Source organism: Saccopteryx leptura, chromosome 2, assembly GCF_036850995.1.
Source record: "Saccopteryx leptura isolate mSacLep1 chromosome 2, mSacLep1_pri_phased_curated, whole genome shotgun sequence".
NCBI classification, from domain to species: Eukaryota; Metazoa; Chordata; class Mammalia; order Chiroptera; family Emballonuridae; genus Saccopteryx; species Saccopteryx leptura.
Window position 1 is genome coordinate 165,273,753 of NC_089504.1, and position 19,757 is coordinate 165,293,509.

The 19,757-nt window shown below is 37.4% G+C and overlaps 1 protein-coding gene across 8 annotated transcripts in view; it reads right to left on the reverse strand.

The window, feature by feature from the left end:
- The window catches only part of WASF3 (WASP family member 3), a 193,169-nt gene that overhangs the window by 159,162 nt on the left and 14,250 nt on the right, over nt 1-19,757 (reverse strand). For 2 of the 8 annotated variants that reach the window (XM_066369230.1, XM_066369232.1), the window contains 2 exons: nt 9,954-10,025; nt 8,416-8,579 (listed from right to left, as the gene is read on the reverse strand). The exons of 5 other annotated variants lie outside the window; for them this stretch is intronic. The gene's annotated coding sequence lies outside the window, so the exon portion shown is untranslated. Of the gene's footprint in view, nt 1-8,415; nt 8,580-9,953; nt 10,026-19,757 lie in introns of those variants that run through there. One more of the 8 variants, XM_066369234.1, reaches the window with a different exon arrangement.

Here is a 19,757-nt window from a genome sequence, read left to right on the forward strand (position 1 = left end):
AGACAGAAAAATCTATCCCTGGAGCATATGGAAGTTCCACACACTGAAGGCGAAGGTAGGATGGAGCGAAAAATTGACTAAATATATAATCAACCCTGAAGGAAATAAGTCGGACAAAGAAACCCTCTGCCTTCCTCACTAACCTGAGCAAAGGCTGCTTTCACTTGGAACTGAGAGTCGGGGGGAGCTAAGGGTGTGGAGGAAGCTAGGCTGCCACACGGACATTCATTCAAGCCGAAGAAAGAGTGTGCCTGCGGTGAATCGACCCAAGCGAGCAACTGCCTGCGCGCGCCATGAGCAACCCAACTGCCCACGCACCACGAGCAACCCAACCCCCTCGCGGCGCCACAAGCAGCGAGGGGAGTGCACCAAAGCGAACTTCCCTACGCCAGAGCTTCTCTGGGCAGGCGGGGAGCCTCACCCAGCCATTCAAGCTAACAATCAAGTGTCGGGGGAGGGGCGTGCAGGCAGCTTGCAGTCCTTTCTGGAGCAGATCGGAGGATCCAATCACTGAAATTAGCTTAACCCACAGTCTGTTCACCTTCCAACTGACCTATGCGGCTCTAATTGACAAGATCTCTCTCAGTTCAGTGATCCAAGACAAGAGGCCTGATATTTTTTAGTGCCTCTTGCTAAAGGGGTGGGGGCAACTTCTGATTGGCAGAGCTTTCATACTCAGGGATATACACTAACAAGAGGGACTTGGCAGATGTTAAGACCTCCTGTTCTGCAGGCAGCAACTAGGGCATCTTCTTCCCAGCCAAAACAGGTTACAAAGTGCAGAAAGCCTGGGAAGAGTGGTCCCACAGAGTGCTAGGCGAGCTGAACAGGCCTGGAGGCTCATAGAAGGTCACCTTGAGAGCAGATGGCTCCCAGCCCCGCCTGATTACGCTGGCAGCTCTGACAGAGCCTTACCCAGAGCCCTGCAGTGAGTGGGGCTAGAGTGGGGATCTGCCAGCTCTCTGAGCCTCTTACTCCCCAGGCAGAGGCAGCGGCAGCCTCATAGCTGGATCATCAGGCTACTAATTCAGGAAGGAGAGACTAGGAGAGAGGCTCCGGGAAAACAGACTCTCTCATTGTCGGAGCCTGCAAATGCTAACAAGCCTTGACTACCAACGAGACTGAAGCCAATATATGACATTGCCGTAGAGTCTCATCAACTGCAAATCCCTACCTACGCGTGCCACAGGGGCAGAGCCTGGGGTACAGAGTCACCAACCAGGAAGAGGGAGAGAAAAGAAAAAGGAAGAAGTTAACCTCTCAAAATCAAGAAACATCCACAGACTTTATAATTTGTTCCACTATTTTTTTGTTTCTTTCATCTCCTTGCCTTTATTATTATTATTTCTATTTCCTCCACCTAGGTCCTTTTATTCTCTGCCCGTCTTATTCTTTCCTTTTCTTGAACTACACTACCCATAAATGTTACATTTTATTTTTCTTCTTCCTTACTCTCCATGAAGATAACACTCCAAAACCCTTAACTCTCTCTCTTTTTTTTTTTCTTTTTTCTTCCTTTCCTTTCCCCCTTTTTCTTATTTCTCCCTTTCTATTAGTTTCTTCTTTTCTTCTTTTACTTTTCCTCTCATTCAATCCTCAATCACGAACAAGCTATTTAATTTGGGACTCAAGGTGGTGTTTTTTTTGTGGCATTTGGGTGCTTTTTACTTCGCTTTTTAACTCATTAGCATTCCTCCCAACCCAGGATCTCAATTCTATTTAATTTTTGCTCCACTTAATACAATAGTTATTTTTTTTCCATTTTTTCCTGTTTCCTTCTTATCCCTCTATTATATCTCTTAGTCAACCATCACTTACAAGCAAATCATTTTATACTTGACCCAAATTTTTTCCTTTTTTTCCATTTTGTGGGTTTTTACTTCCTTTTCTGCCCCTTGAACACTTCGCCCCAACTCAGGCCCTCCATTATAGGCAGTTTTTGTTACATTTAGCATAATATAATTCACAGTTCATCACATCTTTTCCTAAGGAGGAGAAGAGAGGAGAGGAGAGGAGGGGAAGAGAAAAAATAAAAGGGGGAGGAATAATAAATTATTATTGGGTTTTGTTGTGTGGTTTTTTCCAAATTTTTTTTCCTTTTTTTTATTTTTTTGTTTTACTTTTCATTCTTTATTAATTCTCATTAGTGCTATCAATAAGACCACCCTCAGATGCCATTAAGAAAAAGGAAATCGAATATCATAGATACAAAAGATAGAGAAGTAACACAGATAGATGTGGAAAAATCTATGGAGAAAAAATTTAATATATTGGAAACCCTGGAACTAAATGACAGAGAATTTAAAATAGAAATCCTAAAAATACTCAGAGATAAAATAGAAAACACAGAAGGGCAATTTAAGGAGCTCAGAAAACAACTCAACGAACACAAAGAATATATTACCAAGGAAACTGAACCATAAAAACAAATCAAACAGAGATGAAAAACTCAATTCATGAACTGAAAAACGAGGTAACAAGCTTAGCTAATAAAACAGGCCAAATAGAAGTAGGATTAGTTACATAGAAGACAAGCAACTTCAGGCACAACACAGAGAAAAAGAGAGACTCAAAAATTTAAAAAAATGAGATAGCCCTACAGGAATTGTCTGACTCCATCAAAAAGAATAACATAAGAATAATAGGTATATCAGAGGGAGAAGAGAGAGAAAATGGAATGGAGAATATAGTCAAACAAATAATAGACGAGAACTTCCCAAGCCTGTGGAAAGAACTAAAGCCTCAAATTCAAGAAGCAAACAGAACACCGAGTTTTCTTAACCCCAACAAAATGACGCCAAGGCACATCATAATGAAAATGGCACAAACCAAGGACAAAGAAAAAATTCTCAAGGCAGCCAGGGAAAGAAGAGTACAACATATAAAGGAAGGCCTATTAGATTATCATCAGATTTCTCAGCAGAAACTCTACAAGCTAGAAGAGAGTGGACCCCAATATTTAAAGCCCTGAAAGAGAGGAACTTTCAGCCAAGAATACTATACCCATCAAAACTATACTTCAAGTAAAAAGGAGAAATAAAAACATTCACAAATACAGAAAAGATGAGGGAATTTATCATCAGAAAACCCCCACTCCAGGAAATACTAAAGAGGGTTTTCCAACCAGATTCCAAGAACAAAACAAAACAAAACCACAAGTAACAGCTCCACCAAGAACACAATAAAACCAAATTTAAACTGTGACAACAAAAGCAAAAAAAAGGGGGGTGGGCAGAGGACGGAGATTAACAGTAGCAAAGTACGATGAAGTGCAGAAACACTCATAAGATAGGGTACCAAAATGAATATGCTAGGTACCCTTTTCATTACTTAATGGTAACAACCCTTGGAAAAACCTCCACAGAAGCACATGACTTGAAAAAGGTAGCAACAGAGGAAAGAAGTATGAAATACAAACAAACAAAAACAAATGATAGAAAAACAAAAGAAAAGAATCAAACAAGATACAAAACTAACAAAAAGCAATTTATAAAATGGCAATAGGGAACCCACAAGTGTCAATAATTACACTAAATGTAAATGGATTAAACTCACCAATAAAAAGACAGAGTAGAAGAATGGATTAAAAAAGAAAATCCAACTGGATGTTGCCTACAAGAAACACATCTAAGCAACAAGGATAAAAACAAATTCAACGTGAAAGGCTGGAAAACAATACTCCAAGCAAATGACATCCAAAAAGAAGCAGGTGTAGCAATACTCATATCTGATAATGCTGACTACAAGACAGAAAAAGTACTCGGAGACAAAAATGGTCATTTCATAATGATTAAGGGGACACTGAATCAAGAAGACATAACAATCCTTAATATATATGCACCAAACCAAGGAGCACCAAAATACGTAAGACAGCTACTTATTGACCTAAAAACAAAAACGGACAAAAATACAATCATACTTGGAGACCTCAATACACCGCTGACGGCTCTAGATCCGTCATCCAAACAGAGAATCAATAAAGATATATTGACCTTAAACGAAACACTAGAGCACCTGGATATGATAGACATCTACAGGACACTTCATCCCAAAGCGACAGAGTATACATTTTTCTCTAATGTACATGGAACATTCTCAAGAATCGACCATATCTTGGGCCACAAAAAAAACATCAGCAAATTCAGAAAAACTGAAATTGTACCAAGCATATTTTCTGATCATAAAGCCTTGAAACTAGAATTCAACTGCAAAAAAGAGGAAAAAACCCCACAAAAATGTGGAAACTAAACAACATACTTTTAAAAATGAATGGGTCAAAGAAGAAATAAGTGCAGAGATCAAAAGATATATACAGACAAATGAAAATGACAATACAACATAGCAGAATCTCTGGGATGCAGCAAAAGCAGTGATAAGAGGGAAGTTCGTATCACTTCAGGCATATATGAACAAACAAGAGAGAGCCCAAGTGAAACACTTAACTTCACACCTTAAGGAACTAGAAAAAGAAGAACAAAGACAACCCAAAACCAGCTGAAGAAAGGAGATAATAAAAATCAGAGCAGAAATAAATGAAATAGAGAACAGAAAAACTATAGAAAAAATTAATAAAACAAGGAGCTGGTTCTTTGAAAAGATCAACAAAATTGACAAACCCTTGGCAAGACTCACCAAGGAAAAAAGAGAAAGGATTCATATAAATAAAATCCAAAATGAAAGAGGAGAAATCACCACAGACATCATAGATATACAAAGAATTATTGTAGAATACTACGAAAACCTATATGCCACTAAATTCAACAATCTAGAAGAAATGGATAAATTCCTAAAACAATAGAACCTTCCTAGACTGAGTCATGAAGAAGCAGAAAGCCTAAACAGACCAATTAGCAGGGAGGGAATAGAAAAAACTATTAAAAACCTCCCCCCAAAAAAAGTCCAGGCCCAGACGGTTATACTAGTGAATTCTATCAAACATTCAAAGAAGACTTGGTTCCTATTCTACTCAAAGTCTTCCAAAAAATTGAAGAAGAAGCAATACTTCCAAACACATTTTATGAGGCCAACCCTCATACCGAAAACTGGCAAGGACGGCACAAAAAAAGAAAACTACAGACCAATATCTCTAATGAATACAGATGCTAAAATACTAAACAAAATACTGGCAAATCGAATACAACAACATATTAAAAAAATAATACATCATGATCAAGTGGGATTCATCCCAGAATCTCAAGGATGGTTCAACATACATAATACACCATATCAACAAAACAAAGAACAAATCACATGAACTTATCAATAGATGCAGAAAAGGCATTCGATAAAATACAACACAACTTTATGTTTAAGACACTCAACAAAATGAGTATAGAAGGAAAATATCTCAACATGATAAAGGCCATATATGATAAACCATCGGCCAACATCATATAAAATGACATAAAACTGAGGACTTTCCACCTTAAATCAGGAACAAGACAGGGTTTTCCACTCTCTCCACTCCTATTTAACGTGGTGCTAGAAGTTCTGGCCAGAGCAATCAGACAAGAGAAAGAAATAAAAGGCATCCATATTGGAAAAGAAGAAGTAAAGGTACCACATTTTGCAGATATATGATTCTATACATCAAAAACCCCAAAGACTCCACAAAAAGATTACCAGAAAATACACCAATACAGTAAGGTCCCAGGATACAAAATTAACATACCTTTCTATATGCCAACAATGAAATATTAGAAAACGAACTCGAAAAAATAATCCCCTTCACGATTGCAACAAAAAAAATAAAATGCCTAGGAATAAACATAACAAAGAATGTAAAGGACCTATATAACAAAAACTACAAAGCATTGTTAAGAAAAATCGAAAAAGATACAATGAGATGGAAAAATATTCCTGTTCTTGGATAGGAAGAATAAATATCATCAAAATGGCCATATTACCCAAAGCAATTTATAAATTTAATGCAATTTCCATCAAAATTCCGATGACATTTTTTAAAGAAATGGAACAAAAAAATCATCAGATTTATATGGAACTATAAAAAAACCCGAATAGCCAAAGCAATCCTAAGGAAAAAGAATGAAGCTAGGGGCATTACAATACCTGACTTCAAACTATATTATAGAGCCATGACAATCACACAGCATGGTATTGGCAGAAAAATAGACACTCAGACCAATGGAACAGAATAGAAAACCCAGAAATAAAACCACATATATATGGTCAAATAATTTTCAATAAAGGGGCCAACAACACACAATGGAGAAAAGAAAGCCTCTTCAACAAATGGTGCTGGGAAAACTGGAAAGCCACATGCAAAAGAATGAAACTCGACTACAGCTTGTCCCCTTGTACTAAACTTAATTCAGAATGGATCAAAGACCTAAATATAAGACCTGAAACAATAAAGTACATAGAAGAAAACATAGGTACTAAACTCATGGACCTGGGTTTTAAAGAGCATTTTATGAATTTGACTCCAAAGGCAAGAGAAGTGAAGGCAAAGATAAATGAATGGGACTACATCAGACTAAGAAGTTTTTGCTCAGCAAGAGAAACTGACAACAAAATAAACAGTCAGCCAACTAAATGGGAAATGATATTTTCAAACAACAGCTCAGATAAGGGCCTAATATCCAAAATTTACAAAGAACTCATAAAACTCAACAACAAAACAAACAATCCAATAAAAAAATGGGAAGAGGACATGAACAGACACTTCTCCCAGGAAGAAATACAAATGGCCAACAGATATATGAAAAGATGCTCATCTTCATTAGTTATTAGAGAAATGCAAATCAAAACTACAATGAGATACCACCTCACACCTGTTAGATTAGCTATTATCAACAAGACAGGTAATAGCAAATGTTGGAGAGGCTGTGGAGAAAAAGGAACCCTCATTCACTGTTGGTGGGAATGTAAAGTAGTACAACCATTATGGAAGAAAGTATGGTGGTACCTCAAAAAACTGAAAATAGAACTACCTTATGACCCAGCAATCCCTCTACTGGGTATATACCCCCAAAACTCAGAAACATTGATACGTAAAGACACATGTAGCCCCATGTTCATTGCAGCATTGTTCACAATGGCCAAGACATGGAAACAACCAAAAAGCCCTTCAATGGAAGACTAGATAAAGAAGATGTGGCACATATACACTATGGAATACTACTCAGCCATAAGAAATGATGACATCGGATCATTTACAACAAAATGGTGGGATCTTGATAACATTATACAGAGTGAAATAAGTAAATCAGAAAAACCAAGAACTACATGATTCCATACATTGGTGGGACATAAAAACGAGACTAAGAGACATGGACAAGAGTGTGGTGGTTACCGGGGGTGGGGAGGAGGGGAGGCGGGGGAGGGAAGGAGGGAAAGGGGAAGGGGGAGGGGGAGGGGCACAAAGAAAACTAGATAGAGGGTGATGAAGGACAATCTGACTTTGGGTGATGGGTATGCAACATAATTGAATGACAAGATAATCTGGACATGTTTTCTTTGAATATATGTACCCTGATTTATTGATGTTACCCCATTAACATTAATAAAAATTTATTTATAAAAAAATAAAAATAAAAAAAAATAAAAACAAGCAAAGCTGTGGCTTTGTTCTTATATTAACAAAAATAAATAAATCAAATAAAAACTAAACATTAGCTAAAAAGAAGAGTCATATCCAAACATTAGTATAGTATAAATGTAATGTATAAATCTAGCTGTTTAATTCCAGATTGCTATGGTAAAATTGGGATTTTAAAAAAAATTACATGAAATACATTTATAGTAGATGCAAATGCCTTCTTCTTTTACTTTTTGTCTTTAAAATTTTTAAACTTTTTCTTGGAGGTATTACATATATACAGAAAATGTCACAGTCCAGTAATTGAAGAATTATCAAAAAGTAGACAGTTAACCGCCATCAAGATAAGGAAATAGGGTATTGCCATACCCTCAGAAGTGCCTCTTGGTTATAAATCCCTTCTTCTTCCCCAAAGATAGTCACTTTACTCACCCCTAAATATCCCTTTTTACTGAAATGAAATCATACAGTATGGACTCTATAATGTCTAGCATCTTTTGATCAACACTAACTTTGTGACATCATTACTGTTACTGCATATAGCTGAAGTTTTTTCTTTTCTATTTCTATCACTGAATAGTGTATGAATATAGTACAATTTACTTAATCATTCTACTGATGATGAATATTTGGGTTTCCAAAAGGGACAAAGAATGTTGCTATGAACAAACTGTACATATCTTGGTACAGTAATGCATGCCATTTCTGTGGAGTGTATACCTAGAAGAAAGATTCTGATTCCCATTACATGTGTATCCTCAACTTTAGTCAATAATACCCAACAGTCCTTCAACATGTTTCTACCAAGTTACACTCCCACCAGCCAGATACCGTATGAGTTTCCGGAGCCCTACCTTCTTCAAACTAGAGAATGGCAATCTCTTCCATTTGAGCCAATCTGATAACTTCAGGGGTCTCAAACTCAACTCAGCATGTGGGTCGCAGAGCAAGATCACAGCCGTTCGGCGGGCCGCACTAGGTCTACAAAAGGCAACTGTTAAGCAACACTTTTTTCTCACTGCAGTTGAAAACAAAAAAAAAAATCAGTACAACAAGCACAATCGTACATGCAGTTTACTCAGTGTCACAAAATGACCAGAAACTGTAGTTCGCATCACAACTGCTGTTAACTAAGCTAATATCTAGCTAGGATGCTAGAGAAATGAAAAATACAAGTAGGCCCCTAGGCTTACTTAATTTTATCCAAAATATTTTGAACTTTGTGGATTAGTCTGCGGGCTGCACAAAATTGTTCGGCGGGCCGCATGTGGCCCGCGGGCTGCGAGTTTGAGACCCCTGGATAACTTGGTGGTTATATCTTATTACTATTTCAAATTGCACTTTCCTGGCTATAAATAGTTTAAGCTTCTTTTTATTTGTTCATAGACCATTTGCATACTCTCTTTAAAGTGTTAGTGTAAGTAAGTCTCTTACCCATTTTTCTATTGGATTATCTGGTTTTATATTGATTTTCAGCTAGGTCCTTAATCTTTCTAGGTGGGAGACATGTTAGTTTACATGTGATTCAAATACTCTTTTCCAGACTATGTATTACTTTTCTAATTTTAATGGCATGTTTTAATAAACAAAAGTTCTTAATACTAATTTAGTTCAATTTATTATCTATTCATTTATGGTCAGGGCTCTCCTCCCCATTCTCTTATGCCACAAAATTATTTTTATTTTATTATTTTATTATCATTTTATCTTTCACCTTTAGATCTATAGTCGATCTGGAATTGATTTGCATGTATGGTATAAGTTAGAGGTTAAATGTCATTTACAGATATCCATTTCAGGGACTGCACACTAAATATCAAAAAAACTGTTCTAGATCAGGCTTGTTCAGGGTGGTATGGCTAACTATACATACATGCTGGGGGCAGCTTTGTAAGATATATGACTGTCCAACCACTATGCTTTACATGTTAAACTAATACAAGATGATACTGAATATAAATGGCAATGAAAAAGAAAATTAAAAAGACCATCCTTTCCAGATTATTTTGCATTTAACATAATCAAATGGCTACACGTGTGTGGCTCTGTTTCACGGCTTTCTAATCAGTTTCATTAATCTATTTGACTACACTTATGCCAATACCATTCTTTCTTGAATACTAGATATGACTTTACGATAACTCTTAATATCTGGTAAAGCCTACCACCTGTTGTTCTTCAAGAGTGTCTTGATATTCTTGACCCTCTATATTTCCATATAAATTTTAGAAACAAACCCATCCCCAAAACTTTTCATATTTATAGATCTAATTATTTTTCAGAATTTTTGCAAGTATGTTCATGAATGAGACTGTCTTACAATTTTTTTTCTTGTAACAAACATTGTTTACAATATCTGATATCAAAATTATGCTGCCCTGGCAGGACTTACATGTTTAGAGGATTTTAGCCACCATATTCCAAATCTCATCATATATCCTCCCTTCAAGACATGTATAGATCTCTACAGAGAGAAAAAAAAGAAAAATCATGTGTAACTCAAGCCTTCAAGCATTAGGAGGCAGAATACAATAGCTTTAAAATTATCTATAAGTAGAGAAATGAACTAAATTCCAACAGAGCTTCTACTACACATCCCTGCAAGCCTATGGGTAGAGAACATGGGAGGAGAGGTGAAAGGTTCTGTAGAATATGTAGAAGACTTAAAAGAGCACAATCCCCTCAAAATAAAGAAAGTGCTAAATAACTAAACACAGATTCAGAACTTGGTAGTTCACAGAACTTGCTACAGAAAAGGGGCTAGAGAGCTAGTAGAACTAGAAGTTGCAGCCTTGGAGAAGTAATGCTTATGAGACAGAGTCAGATATACAGAATTGGTGGCACTCCTAGGAGACATGGTAGAAAAGGCAAAGAAATAACTAAAAGAAAAAGTAAAATCTCACATAAATAAAAGCAAAATAATGCCACCCACCCCCCAAAACCAACATCATCTAGTAAAAGAGCTGCACAGAAGACAGGACTGGAAAACCTATGCACAAAATAAATAGGAGTTCAAAAAACTAAATAAATAAATAAAGCCCACATCCACATGAAACTACTATTGATTAAAAAAACAAAACTCAGAGAATGTGTAAAACTTCTCCCCTGAAAGCAACCATGAAAGAAAAGGAAACTTCAATACAACATTCAAAATTGGATGAAATATCTTCAAACAGCATATAGGAAATTAATATAAAAATTAAAAACCAAAATGGAGAAAAAAGGAAAGAAAAAGAGCAAGGCTGATTGAACTTAGGAAAGAAATAGAAGAAAAGTATACAAAAGAGAATAAATGCAAATGAAAATTTAATAAAAGGCATTGAGGAAAAGCAAGAAAACAACCAAAAGAAAAAGATAAAGAAGGAAGTGACTTATAGAAAACAGGCAAAAAAGGGTCAAACATTCATATAAGTGGAGATAAACTCACTCCAAGGTGCACTATACAAGACTCTGGAAGAACAAATTCAAAACACTGAGACATTATTTAAAAGGGTAATTCAAGAAAACCTTCTGGAAATAAAAGGAAATATAACTATACATATAAAGAGCCAACTGGGGAAAACTTACCAAGAACAGACTATAATGACTATCAGACTTTAATGATACAGAAAAGATGCCCGGGGCCTCCAGGACAGAAGAGACAACTTCCAAGAAAAGAAAAACAGACTGGCATCAATTTATTAAAACAACATAAAAGCAAGACAAAGGAAAAAATCATTTTTTGAGAAACTTAAAAACAAGTGTTTTATATCTTCAAGCTGTCTTTTAATTATTAAGGAAAAAAAAAAAAACTTGAACAAGCAGGCACAAAATACTTAACTTAAGCAAGTACTCTTCTTAAGGATTCTGATCACCTTTCTCAACCCAGTTCATCATATGAATTGCAACAACAGAAAATTATCCCAGTGACTCTTTTCTCAGTTCTGCCAACCATACAAAAGTAATACAATTCCAGATGCATAGGAAAGAAAGAAGATAATCCATTACATTCAATGAATGCTTAGGGCTTAACCTCCAACTAACCAAAAGATGAAGCAAAAGAAGAAATTTAAGCAAAAGGACTAATGAATAAGTGAGAAGTTTATGTATTTAACTGTAGAATTAAAAACAAGACTGAGCTCATAGAAAAAGAATGGTGTTTAAACATGTTCTGACAAGTAGAAAAATGCAAAAAAAATACAGGAAGAGCCCTGGCTGGTTGGCTCGGGGGTAGAGCGTCAGTCTGGTGTGTGGATTCCCAGGTTTGATTTCCAGCCAGGGCACACAGGAGAAGAGCCCATCTGCTTCTCCACCCTCCCCCCTCTCCTTCCTCTCTGTCTCTCTCTTCCCCTCCTGCAGCCAAGGCTCCATTGGAGCAAAGTTGGCTCGAGCACTGAGGATGGCTCCGGTTGCAACAGAGCAACACCCAGATGGGTAGAGCACTGCCCCCTGGTGGGCATGCCGGGTGGATCCCAGTTGGGTGCATGGAGGAGGAGTCTGTCTCTCTCTGCCTTCCCGCTTCTCACCTTAGAAAAAATACAAAAACAGGAAGAGAAGAGAAAATAAAATCACTGACTACTGAATGAAGCAAAGAATGCCATTTAAAGTTGACATGCTGATAGTAAAAGGGTAAGTTAAAAAGTGGAAAGGGATTAAAAGCACTAAAAAAAAAAATCTACAAGCGAAAAATAATCACTGGAACAAAAATGTAGTCCTTCCTACATATCAAAAGAAGTATTTTTTTAAACTAAAGTAAAACACACCTAATAATAAACATAGTAAGTATAATAGACAGTAATCATAAAATGACAGAATAGAAAACAAACACATCAGTTATAACAATTAATGTGAATAAACTTAAGTCACCTATTTAAAGATTTTTTTTCTTTTATTTCTTTTTCTTCTTTTTTCCAAGTGAGAGGAGGGAAGACAGAGACAGACTGCCGCATGTACCCCGACTGGCATCCACCCAGCAACCCCCATCTGGACTGATGCTCTGCCCATCTGAGGCCATGCTCCCAAATGAGCTTTTTTTAGTGCCTGAAGCAGAGGCTCCTTGGAGCCATCCACAGTCATCTTCAGAGTCGGGAGGATGCACTTGAACCAACTGAGCCATGGCTGAGGGAGAGGAAAAGAGAGAGAGAGAGAGAAGGAGGAGGAGAAGGGGTGGAAAAGCAGTTGGTCGCTTCTCCTGCATGCACTGACTGGGAATCCAACCTAGGACACCCACAAGCCAGGCCAACGCTCTACCGCTGCCAACCAGCCAGAGCCTATTTGAAAATTTCCAAACTTGCTTAGAGAGCAAAGTCCATCTCTATGCAGTATATATAGGACATACTTAAAATGCAGTGATTCAAAACAGCTAAAAAGAGATGAACAAATACCAGGCAAATGAAACAATCAGGTGCAATCATACCAAACAAAATAAAATTTAAGCAAAAAATATTCAATGGAAAATGCTAAGAGCTTTATTTCACAATGAAAAAAATAAGTTAACATCTATGAACCAAATGATAAAATTACAGCTAGCCTAAGAAGAAATAAAGATTCACTATAAATAAGACTCGATTCAGTATGAGAATTCAAAGGAGATATGTTAAGCAAATATATAAATGATCTAAGCAATATAATCAGTAAAGTAGGTTTTTTTGGACCGTATATTAAACACTACACTACAATTATAGAGAATACACCTTTTTTGAACAAACACACAACAAATTATCCTATATTTAAGGCACAAGGAAATCATGAATTATACGTAGTCATAAAATAGAAATATTACAAACAATATCCTCCGATTACAATGCAAAAAAGACACAACAACCTAGAATAGAAACAAAAAAGACATTGGGAACAATATAAATATCCACCAAAAGGAGTGATGGAAAGTGAATTGTATAATCTCCCAATGAAATATTATACAGCAGAAAGAATGAATGACCTATGAATACATGCAACATGGATGAATTTAATTAAACTGTTGAACAAAATATCTGAACACAAGACCATATATAATAATGATATATATTCAAAATCAGGCAAAACTCATCGATGTTAGAAGTCATCACAATGGCTGCTCTTTAAGAGTAAGGTGGTCATGACTCAAAGGGGGCACTTAATGTCTAGGTGCTAGTTTCACAGATCAATTCATTTTGTGAAACTTCACCAATCTCAATATGATTTTAAAAATTAAAAAATTAAACTAGAAATACAAAAGTCTTTCCATATAAAAATTGAAACAACTCTTGGATGATAACACACAAATCACAAATTTTCTGAAAAATAGGGATAAGGAAAATGTTACATGTTTAAGTCCATGGAATAAAGTAATAACCAGGGGAAAAGTGCTCTAAACATCTATATCAATTTTTTAAGTTAAATAAATGAATTATATTCCTAACTCAAAATGCTGGAAAGAGAACAAAGTAAACTAAAAGAAAACACAATAATAATTATTATAAGCAGAATTTAATGTTATAAAGAACAGATCAAATTAATAAAAATCTTGGTTCTGCATAATTCAATGGAAATACATTTTAAAACCTAGATGAAATGGCTAATTTCTTAAGAAAATATAATTTACCAAAATGGACTCTTACACAACTACTTTCCCCAGAACAATCAGAAAAAGTTAACAAATAATTACCCTACAAAAAGAATGAAAAAAATAACCAAACCTTTAATGTTGGCAGGGTCTTAAGGTGGTGTTACCTTTTCATTTCTAATATTGGTTACTTGTACCTCTGTCTTTTTGAAACTGATTTATCTCACCAAATTTATTGATGTAAATGTTCTCTGGTATATATTTGTTTTCTATTTTCTTAACTTCTCCTTTTGTAATGTTAATCTACTTCCTCTGGGTTTATTTTGCCAGGGTTTTTATTTCCTAACTTCTTGAGATAGATGCTCAGATCACTGAATTGTTTTCAGTCTTTCTTCTTTCCTGTCATGCATTTAAAGCTATAAACTTTCCTCTCAGTGTGACTTTAGCTGTACTCCACAAATTTGTTATACAACTTTTTTTTTTTTTTGTATTTTTCTGAAGCTAGAAACTGGGAGAGACAGACTCCCACATGCGCCCGACCGGGATCCACCCGGCATGCCCACCAGGGGGCGGACGATCTGCCCACCAGGGGGCGATGCTCTGCCCCTCCGGGGCGTTGCTCTGCCGCGACCAGAGCCTTTCTAGCGCCTGGGGCAGAGGCCAAGGAGCCATCCCCAGCGCCCGGGCCATCTTTGCTCCAATGGAGCCTCGGCTGCGGGAGGGGAAGAGAGAGACAGAGAGGAAGGAGAGGGGGAGGGGTGGAGAAGCAAATGGGCGCGTCTCCTGTGCACCCTGGCCGGGAATCGAACCCGGGACTTCTACATGCCAGGCCAACGCTCTACCACTGAGCCAACCGGCCAGGGCCTTATACAACATTTTTAATTTTAAGTGGTCAAACTCTTTTCTCAATTTTTCTAATATCTTCTATAACCTATGACTAGAAAAGATTTGCTAGTTTCATTCTGCTATTGATTTTAGTTTAATTTCGAGAATACTATTCTGTTTGATTTCAATCCTCTGAAATATACTGAGACTTGCTTTCGCCCCACAAGCTGACAGCTTGGGTGAATGTCAAACGATACTGTTTATGAATGTGTGCTCAGTCATTAGGGACAATTCTAGGCAGGCAAAGCAAGTCCATTAATTGTTCAAATCTTTTACAGCCTTATTAAATTTCATTCTATCAATTACAAAGATAGTGTTAAAAAATTTCCCTCTATGACAGTGAAGTATCCATTTCTTTTAAAGCTTGTATCATAATCACTAAAATTCTTCTTGGATGACCTAGATACTCTATTATAGAGAACAGAAAGGTAATAACCAACAAAATACTCTCTACACCAATAAAAATGGCAGCTAATTATTATCCAAAATGGCTGAATATCACCTCTAAAAAATAAAAATCATTTTACAGACATCCTCCAAACTCTAATGGATCATATCCAATAATTCCCAGACAGCATTATCAATTTGTCTAATTCCTCAGAGGTACATTTTACAACTAATTCATGCTGCTGGGCCGATGGGAAAAGTCAGCAATGCTCTGCAATATATTCTATGGACAAATTCTGAGACTTTTCTAGAGCCATATGGTACTTATTCATCCAGACCAAAGTTACCCTGGTCCTCCTCTCTGGCAAGATGGCAGACACCACCCCCACCGCTTCAATGCCCACCGCACTGTCCCCCATTGGGCCTTGATGCTGTCTAGAATCATTCTCCCACAATGCTCCAGAGAGCACTCACTATGATCTGAAACCCACCGCCACCTCTGCTCTATGGCAGAATCATTAACGATCTGACTATGTCTGTTTATGTTGTCCTAAGGTTCCCAGACCTCAGGTATAGAATGGCCAAATATACATTAGCGTCCTCCAGTTCTCAGGTGAGGCGTCACGGCAAGTCCAGCTCAAGCACCCTCCTCTGCAATCCCATGGTACCTCTTGCTTTCCCACTGGTTGCAGTACACCACAGTGGACTGTGTGCTTGTTATTCTCAGCTAGTATCCTGTCAGCCCCTTGGAGACAGGAACCCTTTAATTCATCTTGATATCCTCAGCATCTAGCATGGCCTAGCACAGAGACACACGTTCCTTCTATGCTTGATCCCTCCAATCTAGTCTCTACACAGCACTCCTCATGATCCTTTTAAAATCTAAGTCAAAGGAGACATCATTTTTCCACTCACAACCTTGCAATGGCTTTCCATCTCAGAATAAAATGCAAAGTATCAACACAGTCCATGGGCCCTACATGATCTGGCCCTTTATCACCTCTACGACCATACATACCCGCACTCACTCATACTACCTTTTTACTTCAAGGGCCTTTGCACTTGTGTGTCTTCCCCCACAGAAGCTCTTTTCCCAAAGTATTTGCCTGACTGGTTCACGTCTCCACCTCCATTCATGCATCTGCTCAAATGTCACCTCAGAAATGCCTTCCCTGACGACACTGTCAAAAATAGTCTCTGACACTCTCTTTCCTTGCTTGCTTTATTTCTTTATAGCCATTACTAAGACATATCTTAATATTGTTTATTTACTATCTCTCTCCCCCACTAGAATGTGAGCTCCATAAGAAGGGGCAGGAATTCATCCTCTAGAGCAGGGGTCTCAAACTCGCAGCCCGCCGAACAATTTTGTGTGGCCCGCAGACTAATCCACGAAGTTCAAAATATTTTGGATAAAATTAAATAAGCCTAGGGGCCTACTTGTATTTTTCATTTCTCTAGCATCCTAGCTAGATATTAGCTTAGTTAACAGCAGTTGTGATGCGAACTACAGTTTCTGGTCGTTTTGTGACACTGAGTAAACTGCATGTACGATTGTGCTTGTTGTACTGATTTTTTTTTGTTTTCAACTGCAGTGAGAAAAGTGTTGTGTAACAGTTGCCTTTTGTAGACCTAGTGTGGCCCGCTGAACAGCTGTGATCTTGCTCTGCGGCCCACATGCTGAGTTGAGTTTGAGACCCCTGCTCTAGAGCAGTGGTCCCCAACCCCCGGGCTGTGGACCAGTACTGGTCCGTGGGCCATTTGGTACCAGTCCACAGAGAAAGAATAAATAACTTACATTATTTCCGTTTTATATTTAAGTCTGAATGATATTTTATTTTTTTTAAATGACCAGATTCCCTGTTACATTCATCTTAAGACTCACTCTTGACGCTTGTCTCGGTCACGTGATACATTTATCCGTCCCACCCTAAAGGCCGGTCTGTGAAAATATTTTCTGACATTAAACCAGTCCGTGGCCCAAAAAAGGTTGGGGACCACTACTCTAGAGCACAGGTCGGAAATTTCTGCTGTGAAGGGTCAGAGGAGTACCGATTTTATACTTGGAAAGTTAGACAGTCCCTGTCGCTCTCTCCTCAACTCTGCCTTGCACCAGGAAGGCAGCCACAGGCAATACATGAACAAATGGGCATTCTGTGTCCCAACACAGTTTTCTTTACAAAATCAGGCAAAAGGCAAATGGGCATTCTGTGTCCCAACACAGTTTTCTTTACAAAATCAGGCAAAAGTCAAGATGTGGCCCATGAACTGTCGTTCACCAGCCCTTGTTCTAGAACAAGCTTGGCAAACAGTACATCGACTGAATTAATCAATCATGTCTCTGTTCCTGGTCTCAAAGTTACCTTCAATTGACAACATAAAATACCAGCACTCCAACTTCATCAGGAAAATAATGCCAAGCTAGCTAGCTTCTACACATCTTTTACCAAAAAATACATTTGATATTAATTATATTCCTGAATGGCTATTTGAAGGATATGCAATTCTTGCAACTAGAAAGTATATAAACCACATTAGTTTGACCCGGAAATGTTTCTGAGGTGCATTTAACTTCATGTAAGAACATTACAATAATAAGCCTCAGCAGAACCGCTGTTCTAGGTGCTGTAGTAATGTCACTGAGCATGCCACACACTAGTTTTCAATGCAACCTATATGAAGCCCCAAGTGTGAAGTCAAGAAACATTTTAAGGAACAAAAACTGGTATGTTTGTTACGGATGTTGAGAATTACCATGTAAAACTAAGGATGTTTCCCTTTCATTCTGGCCATCAGGATGCTCAGCCAAATTCCTACCAGCCTGAGACAAACTGGTTGTATAACCATTATCCATGTGCTCTCTTCACGTGAGGCTACGTTTTTTAGCATTAACTAACTTAAATAAGGCCATGTCTGAGTATGGCCCATAAAACCTCCCACAGACTTTGTTCTTTCCCCACCCACCAGATAACCTGAGCAGGTTCCCCCTTCCTTTTGGAGGAGGAGTCACAATGTGTAAAAAAAAAAAAAGCCTGACTACCTGAATGGTGGGTCCTGTGGAGGACCACCCCATGAGAACCAGAGCACTGAACTTCAATGTGCATGAGAAACAGATGTTTCTTGTGCTGAGTCACTGAAATCTTGCATTTAATAAAGTTAGCCCAATACATGGAAAACGCTGACCTGGGGGACACTTGAGTGTCATTCAAAGTATAGTTCTTACTCTTTTAATTCCTCATCCCCATATAATTTTGATTCTCACCATTTATACTCAGCTTGATTATTACATATATTTCAATAAACTAATTCAAATCTTTATTTAATGGGAGATGAGTGAGACAAACCTTAACTGTTTATGTTCAATAAAATCATAAGCAAATGAGAAATAAAAATTTGGATAAAGTACATATTCCATTTAAACTATTTTTTACTTTCACTGATGCCCAGTTGATCTAAATTTTTGGATACACAGTTTCCAAAAGAGAAATAACCAGCTGAGAAATATTAAAATGCAAGGCAATATATTTTATCTCAATGAAAGTTGACTATCATTAGAAACTAAATAGGCTAAGAAATGAAACCACAAACTTCTAAATTCCTGTCTAGCAAGAATAAGTAACCATAAATGTAGCTTCAAAGAAAAATTCTGTCCCTTGAATGCCTAATTCCGATATAATTTTTTCAAATGATGTCCTGAGGTTTAATTTTTTTTAAAGGTAGTATAGAGGGAGCTGGATATGTCAGAAATGGAAAAAGTGTTTAATTAGCCTATGTAACACAATGAACAAACAGCACAGAACCTACGAAAATTTTAATTATAGCTTAGGATCAGGTATGAACTTCATTATCATTGATAAGCCTTATAACCATACAAAATTACAAAGCCAACTTTCAAAAAGGAGTAACATTTTGTGTTTATTTTTTTTTTTAGTTTATTCATTTTAGAGAGGAGAGAGAGACAGAGAGAGAGAGGAGAGACAGAGAGAGAGAAAGGGGGGAGGAGCTGGAAGCATCAACTCCCATATGTGCCTTGACCAGGCAAGCCCAGGGTTTCGAACTGGCGACCTCAGCATTTCCAGGTGGACGCTTTATCCACTGCGCCACCACAGGTCAGGTAAAAAGGAATAACATTTTAATAATCTTCCTCCCTGGGAAATTTCAAAGAACAATTCACATTTTAGTAAAGCCTTTGGAATCAAAGTTGCTTGCAGTGTACAATTAAAACCTGAAGAGAGGTGACTGGGGAATTTGTGTGTTTCTGTGTATTTCTGGTCTTTAAATAAAAAATCAAGATAATTAATTCTAAACAATGTACAAAAATGGGAGATAAATACTACGGAAAACCAAGAATAAAATGTGCTTTAAATTCTATAAGGCTGGTTACAGAACAAAATGTGTTTT